This window comes from Mustela lutreola, chromosome 11 (assembly GCF_030435805.1).
Source record: "Mustela lutreola isolate mMusLut2 chromosome 11, mMusLut2.pri, whole genome shotgun sequence".
In the NCBI taxonomy this organism is placed as follows: Eukaryota; Metazoa; Chordata; class Mammalia; order Carnivora; family Mustelidae; genus Mustela; species Mustela lutreola.
Window position 1 is genome coordinate 52,967,027 of NC_081300.1, and position 13,898 is coordinate 52,980,924.

The window sequence follows — 13,898 nt, forward strand, 5'->3', positions numbered from 1 at the left end:
TGAAAATGATTGCAATTTTTGGCTGTTTCTTCATTGTTGTGTTATTGGAGGATATACTCTGATAATGGTACATTTCTTTAAACTTCAGATAGAAGCAACCAATTACCTTAAGGCATATCAAGTGGAAAAGACATCCATTAAAAAAAATTTTTTTTTTTAAATTTATTTGACAGAGATAGCAGGTAGGCAGAGAGGCAGGCAGAGAGAGAGAAAGAGAGAGAGAGAGAGAGAGAGAGCAAGGAAGCAGGCTCCCTGCTGAGCAGAGAGCCCGATGCGGGGCTCAATCCCAGGACCCTGAGATCATGACCTGAGCCTAAGGCAGAGGCTTAACCCACTGAGCCACCCAGGTGCCCCAAGACATCCTTTTTTTGGTAATGATTCTTTGCAGCTTAAAATAACATTTTCACACACTTTATCTAATTTGACATAAAATCCCTGCATGTTTTCAAGACTAATACTTATATATTCACTCCATATTAAAAAATTAAGTACGTATATATAGCATTGATTTTTAGGAAATATTTGGAAGTGCTTTCACAGGTAAAGGGACATGATATTTGTAACTAATTATCAAATAGAGAAAGTGAGCAAATGAGCCAAAAGGATTATGAATATGAATCTGGGTCAAGGATGTAAAGGATTTCTTTATATTTTACAAGAAACGCTTTTGTGAACTTGAAATAATTTCAGAGTAAAAAGTAAAACTGTATTTGCATGTGTGTATGTGTGCATATATATATATCAATGTATATATCATTTATTAGATTTTCCCCTATTAATATGTCAAACACTGCAAAGAAATTATAAAATATCTATCCCTGTTAAGGTAATAACTATTAAACTTGGTTGACTGTTCAGAGGGTATATATGCCCACTTCCCTACCTACTTTTCATAAAAAATTGGACCATAGAGTAAATATAATTCTGCATTCTGTTTTTTTTCCCACTTAACCTTCTTTTTTTTTTTTTAAATTTCTAAAGATTTTATTTATTTATTTGACAGAGAGAAATCACAAGTAGATAGAGAGGCAGGTAGAGAGAGAGGAAGGGAAGCAGGCTCCCTGCTGAGCAGAGAGCCCGATGCGGGACTCGATCCCAGGACCCTGAGATCATGACCTGAGCCGAAGGCAGCGGCTTAACCCACTGAGCCACCCAGGCGCCCTCCACTTAACCTTCTTTATTAGACTTCTTTCTTAACAGGATTCTCCTTCATTCTCTTTTAACCTTTTGTTTTTATTATATACAGATACAGAAAACCACACAAAGTGGGGGCACCTGGGTGGCTCAGTGGGTTAAAGACTCTGCCTTTGGCACGGAAATGATCCCAGGGTCCTGGGATCGAGCCCCGCATTGGGCTCTCTGCTCAGCAGGGAGCCTGTTTCCCCCTCTCTCTCTGCCTACTTGTGATCTCTCTCTCTCTGTCAAATAAATAGATAAAATCTTCAAAAATAAAATAAAATAAAGCTGTTAAAAAAAAAGAAAACCACACAAAGAGAATGTGTAACTTAATGAATTATAATCAGGCAAACACCCTTGTAACCACTACCCAGGTCAAGAAAGATAGATTTTTTGGGAGAAGGGGGGTGGGGTTATGGACATTGGGGAGGGTATGTGCTTTGGTGAGTGCTATGAAGTGTGTAAATCTGGCAATTCACAGACCTGTACCCCTGGGGATAAAATATATTATAAGTTTATAAAAAATAAAAAATAAAAAATAAATAAAGTCTTTAAAAAAAAAAAGACAGATTTTTCCAGGCACCCCAGAAACCCCTCTCTATGCCCCATCCTAACTATAATCCCCGTCATCCCTCCAAAAGTAGCCGCTACTTTGAGTTTTATCTTTATAAAGATAAAAAATTTATTTGTAGGAATTTGTAGGAATTAGAGTTTTTATAAACTATAAATTATATAAATAATTACAAAGATTCTTTTCTTTTTTTTTAAAGATTGATTTATTTATTTGACGAAGAGAGATCACAAGTAGGCAGAGAGGCAGGCAGAGAGAGAGGGGGAAGCAGGCTCCCCGCTGAGCAGAGAGCCCAATGTGGGGCTCGATCCCAGGACCCTGAGATCATGACCTGGGCCAAAGGCAGAGGCTTAACCCACTGAGCTACCCAGGGGCCCCAAGAATTATTTTCACAAGGAATTGCTTGGGTTTTTTCACTTATGTGCATCCTTGGACCTTACAGTTTAGTTATACCCATTTTTAAAAATTTCAATATATCTTTCAATTCACTTTTAACATATAGGCCTTCCTCCTATAATTTTTTTTTTTTTAAAGATTTTATTTATTTACCTGAGAGAGATCACAAGCAGACAGAGAGGCAGAGAGAGGGGGAAGCAGGGTTCCTGCTGAAGAGCCCGATGTGGGGCTCAATCCCAGGACCCCGGGACCATGACCTAAGCCGAAGGCAGAGGCCCAACCCACTGAGCTACCCAGGCACCCTCCTCCTATAGTTTTTAAACTGCAATTTATTTATGGAAGCATCTGGGTTGTTTGACCTGTAAAGCTTCCCACAGTCTGAATTTGCTGATTTCATTCTCATGGTAGGATTTAGCATGTTCCTCCGTGTTTTGTATTTCCTGAAAATTGTAAGCTAGGTGCAGGGGCTTTATAAGATTCTGGTTCAATTCCTTTGGCAGGACTACGGGTCATGTGTTCTTTTATCAGGAGACACATTATATCTGCTTTGTTTCTCTTTTTTGTTGTTAGGAGTCATTGGTGCTCAACCCCTAGATCCATTAATTCACTGGGAGTTGTAAAACTGTGATATTCTAATTCCATCATTACTTTTGCAGTTACTAGTTGGAGCATTTTTTATAAATAAATGCTTCCTCTCACATTATTTGGTTATTCAGTGGTTTAGGTCATATAGGAATGGCAGAAAAAGTGTTCGGTTTTTTTCCCCCTTCTTATTTTCAAGATAATAAATCTGTTCCCTCTTATCTATCAAAAGCGATCAATTAACTTTTAAAAATACCAAGATGAATTCACAGTTTAAAAATATTTGATGGTTTAAAAAAAAAAAAAAGAGACAGTCCTGACCGGGCAGTTTGATTCTTGATGCTTGTCTCAAAATAAAGCTTTGCTTGACCTTGAAAAAAAAAAAATTGATGGTTTTAAGTTCACTTCAAATTTGAACTCACTGATCTTTAACTGGTGGGAGCTTCTTAGGTTGGCTCCTGAATCCTTTTGACATGAAATGAGTAGTCTTTGATAATTTCCTTGGTATCAGCTATGTCAAGGTATTCCAAACTCATCTTCTACCTTTCCTGCTCAGTCCTGGCATCAGTATTTTTTTTCTAAAGGTCCTTCTTCTTTTAATGGGAAATGATATCTCAAGAACACAGTCTGGGCCCCAGGAAGCCTTGTTGTCATTGCTACTGAGTTGGTCATCGTTTAGTGGGCAAAACTAGGTCTTTTGGTAGGCAGATCTAGTGAATATCTCCAACTAAAATTGAGACTGTTCTATATTATATCGATACTTATACCTTGATTCCATACTAAAAGTCCTGGTTCTCAGGGGGCAAAGGAGATGATAGAATTGGGATAGTCTACAATTATTCATGTGTTTCTTCTGTAATATATGCACAACCATCTCAGAATGGCATACTAATAATACCATATCCATGTCATTATTGAGAAGTTAACAATTCCTTTTATTTTTTGTGTATTCACTCTCTATTCTTTTCTCATTTAAAGTAGTTGAGCTATTCTTACACTGCAGAGCATATAACCTACATGTTCTTCCTCGCTTTAGCCCTCATTTAGTCTCTCATAAATAACTGTATATTTAATGCTTGCCACTACGGTTTTTTCATGTAAAAAGATTGTTCCTTATCAAAATTCTACAGATCCAGGTTAAAAAGTTCTAGATGGCTTATAAAGAAAAAGAGCAAACCCCTAACCCACTTACTCCCCCCACCCCAGATTCTCCCCCCGAAAGAGGCAATCACTTTCAATTCTTCCAGTTGGATCTTACGGTATTTGCATCTGTATTTCCAAAAAGTTGCTTATGTGAATTGAGCCTGTTGATACATTTGTAGACCTCAGGTAACCTATTGATTTCCTTCCTGCCCTTAAAGCATTAGCCTCGAAGCCTCTGTTCTCTTATTGCAATCTATGGCTGCCAAGCCCCCAGCTATCCTGGGTTCTCTCTTCCCTATCACTGTGGGGGTGCTCTTGATTATCTCAATGGTGATGGAGTCCCTGTTTCCTCTTCCTTGTTTTATTCCCTCCTTTTGGTGGAAAACATCTTCCGGTGCTTTTCTGGACAAGCTGGCCACCTGGCATTGATGGAAAAGTCTATATTCCATCACCACTGTTAAGAGAGAGTATGCTTGCATTCAGGATTCTAGCCTGCATTCTTTCTTCTTTCCATTGTTTTCAGGCTTTGCTCCTTGTCTCTTAGTCTCCATACACGCTAGAGTCTGGAAAAATAGATGCCTTTCTCATTCCTGAGCCTTTCCGTATAAACTGTTTTTTCTCACCCTCTTTTGAAAGCCCTTTAGGATCTTGGCCCAAATGAGCTAACATTTTACCATGATGTTCCCTATGTGGATATTTCTCTATCAATTGTGGTGGGTACTGATGGGTCCCTCTCAATTTACAGAATCATGTCTTTCAGTTTTGGGACCATTTCTTGAATTATTTCATTAGTAATTGCCTTACTTTTATTTATTTATTTGTGGAACTCCCACTAGTCAGATGTCAGAATCCAAGAAAGCTCAAAGAATTCCAAGGGGGAAAAAAAACCCACACCGAAAAATATATTGATACATCATAATTTCCAAAGCAATCCTGGTAAAAGAACAAAGCTGGAGGACTCATACTTCCTGATCTCAAAACTTAGATGGCAAAGCCACAATAATCAAAGCCACAATAATTGGCACATATAGACCAATGGAATGGAATCAAGAGTCCAGAAATGAGTCTCTACACCTATTCACCACTAGTTCTTATTTCTGGTCATTGGGGTTGTCCAAATCTCATTGTCTAGTTGATTCCTCAGGATGGGCTCATGGAAATGATGTTTCCTATATCCATTCATGTTTATAATAGTTTGTCTGTGCCTTTTATATGAAAGTCAGTTTATGGGGGTATAAAATCTTTGTTTACATTTTACCTCCTTGAATATCATAACATCACTCAGTTTTCCTTTGTCATAAACTATTGTTAAAGAGGCTGATGAGAATTTAATTTTCTTTCCTTCAAATTTTTATTTAAATTCTAGTTAGTTAACATATAGTATAATATTGATTTCAGGAGTAGAAGTGATTCATCTATTTTTTTTCTTTTCTAGGTCATTTGCTCTTCTGTCTAGAAGTCCAAGGAGCTTTGTTTTATTTTGTTTTGTTTGAAATCAGAGTGCTTTCATTTTACTAGACTATGTCTTAGTTATTTTGGGTCAATCTCAGGTATGCAATATATACTTTTGAAAAATCTTTTTGTTTTTATTAAAGTTTTCTTTAATTATTATTTTTATTATTCATTCTCATTCTTTGCTTTCATTTTCTTCTTTGGAGACTTCTATTATCTATGTGTATGATCTTTGTCCAAAATATTTATTAGTGTCTCTTGAATCCTTTTTACCTCTTCATTTCTTTCTGATTTCAAATATGTCCCTCCTCTTTAGATTCTATTTTTCTTAGTGTATGAAATATCTCATTCACTTGCTCCTGTATTCCTTCTAGTCTAATCTTCATTGCTGAAGTGATTTTTCTTTTACTTCTGATTTTTTCCTGAGTTTTGTGATTTTTAAGGTTTTGAAATTCAGATGTATCTTTTTCTTTCATGTCTTATATCATGTTCTTAATGTCATTTAGTGCATTTTATTTTATTTTTTTAAAGGTTTTATTTATTTATTTGTTAGAGTGAGCACAAGCAGTGGCAGGCAGAAGGAGAAATAGGCTCCCTGCTGAGCAAAAAGCCAGATGCAATGGGGACTCGATCCCAGGACTCTGGGATCATGACCTGAGCCAAAGGCAGATGCTCAAGGGACTGAGCCAATCAGGAATCCCTTGTTTAGTGCCTTTTAAAATACAGTTGACCCTGAACAAACAACAAGGGGGTTGGGGCATCGACTCCCCCCATGCAGTTGAAAATCTACATACAGCGGTGCTTGGGTGGCTCAGTCAGTGAAGCGTCTGACTCTTGGTTTTGGCTCAGGTCATGATCTTGGGGTCCTGGGACTGAGCCCCATGTAAGGCTCTGCACTCAGGGGGGAGTCTGCTTCTTTCTCCCCCTTCCCTGCTCTTGTCCCCCAGCAAATGCTTTTCTCTTTCTCTCTCTAATAAATTAGAATCCTAAAAAAAAGAAAATCCACATACTAATTTGACTCCACAAAAATGTAACTATTAATAACCTATTATAAGTAAGAATCCTTACTAACACCATTGCTGATTAACACATATTTATGTCTTATAAACATGATGCACTATGTTTTTATAATAAGGTAAGTTAGAGAAAAGAATGTTATTAAGAAATCAAGAGTTGTGGGTGCCTGGGTGGCTCAGGGGATTAAAGCATCTGCCTTTGGCTCAGGTTATGATTCTGGGGTCCTGGGATTGAGCCCCGCATCGGGCTCTCTGCTGGGTGGGGAACCTGCTTCCTCCTCTCTCTCTGCCTGCCTCTCTGCCTACTTGTGATCTCTCTCTATCAAATAAATAAATAAGAATCTTTAAAAAAAAAAAAAAAGAGGAGGAGGAGTCAAGATGGCGGAGAAGTAGCAAGCTGAGACTGCTTCAGCTAGCCGGAGATCAGCTAGATAGCTTATCTAAAGATTGCAAACACCTGAAAATCCATCGGCAGATCGAAGAGAAGAAGAACAGCAATTCTGGAAACAGAAAAACAACCACTTTCTGAAAGGTAGGACCGGCGGAGAAGTGAATCCAAAGCGACGGGAAGATAGACCCCGGGGGGAGGGGCCGGCTCCCGGCAAGCGGCGGAGCAACCGCGCACAAAATCAGGACTTTTAAAAGTCTGTTCCGCTGAGGGACATCGCTCCAGAGGCTAAACCGGGGCGAAGCCCACGCGGGGTCAGCGTGGCCTCAGGTCCCGCAGGGTCACAGAAGGATCGGGGGTGTCTGAGTGTCGCAGAGCTTGCGGGTATTGGAACGGGAAAGCCGGCTACAGAGACAGAGCCGACAGTAAGCTTGCAGCTCCGTGTTACCTTGAACCGGTCGCAGGCTCGGTGAGCTCGGAGCGCGGCCGGAGGTCAGGCAGACGGGAGTAACTGGGCGCTGTTCTCTGAGGGCGCACTGAGGAGTGGGGCCCTGGGCTCTCGGCTCCTCCGGGCCGGAGACCAGGAGGCCGCCATTTGTATTCCCGTCCTCTGGAACTCTACGGAAAGCGCTCAGGGAACAAAAGCTCCTGAAAGCAAACCCGAGCGGATTACTCACCCCGGCCCCGGGTAAGGGCGGTGTAATTCCGCCTGGGGCAAAGACACTTGAGAATCACTACAACAGGCCCCTCCCCCAGAAGATCAACAAGAAATCCAGCCGAGACCAAGTTCACCTACCAAGGAGTGCGGTTTCAATACCAAGGAGAGCAGCAGAATTCCAGAGGAGGAGAAAGCCAAGCACGGAACTCATGGCTTTTTTCCTGTGATTTTTTTTAGTCTTGCAGTTAATTTAATTTTTTCTTTTTCATTTTTTTTTTTTTCTCGCCCTCGGGTAAAATTTTTTTTTAACTGTTACCTTTTTCTTTTTTAACGATTTTTTACTAGTTTATCTAATATATATATATATTTTTTTTTACATTTTTCTTAGGTGTTTTCTTTCTTTAAAAATATTCTTTTCTTTTCATTTTTTTTTTTTCTTTTTTCTTTCTTCCTTTTTGAACCTCTTTTTATCCCCTTTCTCCCCACTCACGATTTTGGATCTCTTCTAATTTGGTTAAAGCATATTTTCCTGGGGTTGTTGCCACCCTTTTAGTATTTTACTTGCCCCTTCATTTACTCTTATCTGGACAAAATGACAAGACGGAAAAATTCAACACAAAAAAAAGAACAAGAGGCAGTACCGAAGGCTAGGGACCTAATCAATACAGACATCGGTAATATGTCAGATCTAGAGTTCAGAATGACAATTCTCAAGGTTCTAGCCGGGCTCGAAAAAGGCATGGAAGATATGAGAGAAACCCTCTCGAGAGATATAAAAGCCCTTTCTGGAGAAATAAAAGAACTAAAATCTAACCAAGGTGAAATCAAAAAAGCTATTAATGAGGTGCAATCAAAAATGGAGGCTCTAACTGCTAGGATAAATGAGGCAGAAGAAAGAATTAGTGATATAGAAGACCAAATGACAGAGAATAAAGAAGCTGAGCAAAAGAGGGACAAACAGCTACTGGACCACGAGGGGAGAATTCGAGAGATAAGTGACACCATAAGACAAAACAACATTAGAATAATTGGGATTCCAGAAGAAGAAGAAAGTGAGAGGGGAGCAGAAGGTATACTGGAGAGAATTATTGGGGAGAATTTCCCCAATATGGCAAAGGGAACGAGCATCAAAATTCAGGAGGTTCAGAGAATGCCCCTCAAAATCAATAAGAATAGGCCCACACCCCGTCACCTAATAGTAAAATTTACAAGTCTCAATGACAAAGAGAAAATCCTGAAAGCAGCCCGGGAAAAGAAGTCTGTAACATACAATGGTAAAAATATTAGATTGGCAGCTGACTTATCCACAGAGACCTGGCAGGCCAGAAAGAGCTGGCATGATATTTTCAGAGCACTAAACGAGAAAAACATGCAGCCAAGAATACTATATCCAGCTAGGCTATCATTGAAAATAGAAGGAGAGATTAAAAGCTTCCAGGACAAACAACAACTGAAAGAATTTGCAAATACCAAACCAGCTCTACAGGAAATATTGAAAGGGGTCCTCTAAGCAAAGAGAGAGCCTACAAGTGGTAGATCAGAAAGGAACAGAGACCTATACAGTAACAGTCACCTTACAGGCAATACAATGGCACTAAATTCATATCTCTCAATAGTTACCCTGAATGTGAATGGGCTAAATGCCCCTGTCAAAAGACACAGGGTATCAGAATGGATAAAAAAACAAAACCCATCTATATGTTGCCTCCAAGAAACACATTTTAAGCCCGAAGACACCTCCAGATTTAAAGTGAGGGGGTGGAAAAGAATTTACCATGCTAATGGACATCAGAAGAAAGCAGGAGTGGCAATCCTTATATCAGATCAATTAGATTTTAAGCCAAAGACTATAATAAGAGATGAGGAAGGACACTATATCATACTCAAAGGGTCTGTCCAACAAGAAGATTTAACAATTTTAAATATCTATGCCCCCAATGTGGGAGCAGCCAACTATATAAACCAATTAATAACAAAATCAAAGAAACACATCAACAATAATACAATAATAGTAGGGGACTTTAACACTCCCCTCACTGAAATGGACAGGTCATCCAAGCAAAAGATCAGCAAGGAAATAAAGGCCTTAAATGACACACTGGACCAGATGGACATCACAGATATATTCAGAATATTTCATCCCAAAGCAACAGAATACACATTCTTCTCTAGTGCACATGGAACATTCTCCAGAATAGATCACATCCTCGGTCCTAAATCAGGACTCAACCGGTATCAAAAGATTGGGATCATTCCCTGCATATTTTCAGACCACAATGCTCTAAAGCTAGAACTCAACCACAAAAGGAAGTTTGGAAAGAACCCAAATACATGGAGACTAAACAGTATCCTTCTAAAGAATGAATGGGTCAACCGGGAAATTAAAGAAGAATTGAAAAAAATCATGGAAACAAATGATAATGAAAATACAATGGTTCAAAATCTGTGGGACACAACAAAGGCAGTCCTGAGAGGAAAATATATAGCGGTACAAGCCTTTCTCAAGAAACAAGAAAGGTCTCAGGTACACAACCTAACCCTACACCTAAAGGAGCTGGAGAAAGAACAAGAAAGAAACCCTAAGCCCAGCAGGAGAAGAGAAATCATAAAGATCAGAGCAGAAATCAATGAAATAGAAACCAAAAAAACAATAGAACAAATCAACGAAACTAGGAGCTGGTTCTTTGAAAGAATTAATAAAATTGATAAACCCCTGGCCCGACTTATCAAAAAGAAAAGAGAAAGGACCCAAATAAATAAAATCATGAATGAAAGAGGAGAGATCACAACTAACACCAAAGAAATACAAACTATTATAAGAACATACTATGAGCAACTCTACGGCAATAAATTTGACAATCTGGAAGAAATGGATGCATTCCTAGAAACATATAAACTACCACAACTGAACCAGGAAGAAATAGAAAGCCTGAACAGACCCATAACCAGTAAGGAGATTGAAACAGTCATTAAAAATCTCCAAACAAACAAAAGCCCAGGGCCAGACGGCTTCCCGGGGGAATTCTACCAAACATTTAAAGAAGAACTAATTCCTATTCTCCTGAAACTGTTCCAAAAAATAGAAATGGAAGGAAAACTTCCAAACTCATTTTATGAGGCCAGCATCACCTTGATCCCAAAACCAGACAAGGATCCCACCAAAAAAGAGAGCTATAGACCGATATCCTTGATGAACACAGATGCGAAAATACTCAACAAAATACTAGCCAATAGGATTCAACAGTACATTAAAAAGATTATTCACCACGACCAAGTGGGATTTATTCCAGGGCTGCAAGGTTGGTTCAACATCCGCAAATCAGTCAATGTGATACAACACATCAATAAAAGAAAGAACAAGAACCATATGATACTCTCAATAGATGCTGAAAAAGCATTTGACAAAGTACAACATCCCTTCCTGATCAAAACTCTTCAAAGTGTAGGGATAGAGGGCACATACCTCAATATCATCAAAGCCATCTATGAAAAACCCACCGCAAATATCATTCTCAATGGAGAAAAACTGAAAGCTTTTCCGCTAAGGTCAGGAACACGGCAGGGATGTCCATTATCACCACTGCTATTCAACATCGTACTAGAGGTCCTCGCCTCAGCAATCAGACAACAAAAGGAAATTAAAGGCATCCAAATCGGCAAAGAAGAAGTCAAATTATCACTCTTCGCAGATGATATGATACTATATGTGGAAAACCCAAAAGACTCCACTCCAAAACTGCTAGAACTTATACAGGAATTCAGTAAAGTGTCAGGATATAAAATCAATGCACAGAAATCAGTTGCATTTCTCTACACCAACAGCAAGACAGAAGAAAGAGATATTAAGGAGTCAATCCCATTTACAATTGCATCCAAAACCATAAGATACCTAGGAATAAACCTAACCAAAGAGACACAGAATCTATACTCAGAAAACTATAAAGTACTCATGAAAGAAATTGAGGAAGACACAAAGAAATGGAAAAATGTTCCATGCTCCTGGATTGGAAGAATAAATATTGTGAAAATGTCTATGCTACCTAAAGCAATCTACACATTTAATGCAATTCCTATCAAAGTACCATCCATCTTTTTCAAAGAAATGGAACAAATAATGCTAAAATTTATATGGAACCAGAAAAGACCTCGAATAGCCAAAGGGATATTGAAAAAGAAAGCCAACGTTGGTGGCATCACAATTCCGGACTTCAAGCTCTATTACAAAGCTGTCATCATCAAGACAGCATGGTACTGGCACAAAAACAGACACATAGATCAATGGAACAGAATAGAGAGCCCAGAAATAGACCCTCAAATCTATGGTCAACTAATCTTCGACAAAGCAGGAAAGAATGTCCAATGGAAAAAAGACAGCCTTTTCAATAAATGGTGCTGGGAAAATTGGACAGCCACATGCAGAAAAATGAAATTGGACCATTTCCTTACACCACACACAAAAATAGACTCAAAATGGATGAAGGATCTCAATGTACGAAAGGAATCCATCAAAATCCTTGAGGAGAACACGGGCAGCAACCTCTTCGACCTCTGCCGCAGCAACATCTTCCTAGGAACAACGCAAAAGGCAAGGGAAGCAAGGGAAAAAATGAACTACTGGGATTTCATCAAGATCAAAAGCTTTTGCACAGCAAAGGAAACAGTTAACAAAATCAAAAGACAACTGACAGAATGGGAGAAGATATTTGCAAACGACATATCAGATAAAGGACTAGTGTCCAGAATCTATAAAGAACTTAGCAAACTCAACACCCAAAGAACAAATAATCCAATCAAGAAATGGGCAGAAGACATGAACAGACATTTCTGCAAAGAAGACATCCAGATGGCGAACAGACACATGAAAAAGTGCTCCATATCACTCGGCATCAGGGAAATACAAATCAAAACCACAATGAGATATCACCTCACACCAGTCAGAATGGCTAAAATCAACAAATCAGGAAATGACAGATGCTGGCGAGGATGCGGAGAAAGGGGAACCCTCCTACACTGTTGGTGGGAATGCAAGCTGGTGCAGCCATTCTGGAAAACAGCATGGAGGTTCCTCAAAATGTTGAAAATAGAACTGCCCTATGACCCAGCAATTGCACTATTGGGTATTTACCCTAAAGATACAAATGTAGTGATCCAAAGGGGCACATGCACCCGAATGTTTATAGCAGCAATGTCCACAATAGCCAAACTATGGAAAGAACCTAGATGTCCATCAACAGATGAATGGATCAAGAAGATGTGGTATATATACACAATGGAATACTATGCAGCCATCAAAAGAAATGAAATCTTGCCATTTGCAACAACATGGATGGAACTAGAGCGTATCATGCTTAGCGAAATAAGTCAAGCAGAGAAAGACAACTATCATATGATCTCCCTGATATGAGGAAGTGGTGATACAACATGGAGGCTTAAGTGGGTAGAAGAAGAATAAATGAAACAAGATGGGATTGGGAGGGAGACAAACCATAAGTGACTCTTAATCTCACGAAACAAACTGAGGGTTGCCGGGGGGAGGGGGTTTGGGAGAAGGGGGTGGGATTATGGACATTGGGGAGGGTATGTGATTTGGTGAGTGCTGTGAAGTGTGTAAACCTGGTGATTCACAGACCTGTACCCCTGGGGATAAAAATATATGTTTATAAAAAATAAAAAAAGTATAAAAAAAAAAAAAAAAAAGAAATCAAGAGTTGGAGGCTCAACTGACTGAGCCACCCAGATGCCCCAGGTATAGTTTATTTATTTATTTATTTTTAAAAGATTTTATTTATTTATTTGACAGACAGAGATCACAAGTAAGCAGAGAGGCAGGCAGAGAGAGAGAGGGGGAAGCAGGCTCTCTGCTGACAGAGAGCCCAATGCAGGGCTTGATCGCAGGACCCTGAGATCATGACCTGAGCTGAAGGCAGAGGCTTTAACCCACTGAGCCACCCAGGTGCCCCCTACCCCAGGTATAGTTTAATGCTCTTTCTATTCTATCATGGGCAATTTGCTTGAATTCTCTGAGCCCCACTTTCCTCATCTGTAAAATGGGTACAATGATGTCTATTTCCTATGGATGCTTTAAGGATAAAAATAAAATATTCAAAATGCATATTATGTTTCTAGGCACATTGTAGATACTCCACAAATAGTGGCTGTTATTCTGTGAGACAGTGTAGTGGGAAGAATGAATCAATTTACTACAAATGTCTAAACTGAATTTCATAAAGTAAGAAATGATCTTTTTTTGTAGTTGATATGAAATTAATGAGAGAATATGAAAAGTGTCTTATATGTATCAGGTAAGCAATACATGATAACTATTCTGCTGTTATCATTTCCATTATTACTCCTATTATTAGCAATATTGTTGCCTCAATATCTCCATACCAGTAGGTACTGGAGAAACGTATCAGTGAGGAGTCAGGATACTTGGATTTCTAGGTTCTGTACTGGCTGTATACGTAGACCTTTAATTCATCTGAGTTTTTGTTTCTTTGAATGCATACAATAAAG

At 39.1% G+C, this 13,898-nt stretch overlaps 1 protein-coding gene and 1 long non-coding RNA gene across 18 annotated transcripts in view; one reads left to right on the forward strand and one right to left on the reverse strand.

Moving 5' to 3' along the window:
• DLGAP1 (DLG associated protein 1) overlaps positions 1-13,898 on the reverse strand; it is an 889,418-nt gene that overhangs the window by 174,404 nt on the left and 701,116 nt on the right. The gene's annotated exons all lie outside the window — the stretch shown is intronic.
• Positions 1-13,898, forward strand: part of LOC131811672 (uncharacterized) — a 365,766-nt gene that overhangs the window by 52,015 nt on the left and 299,853 nt on the right. The window lies entirely within an intron of this gene.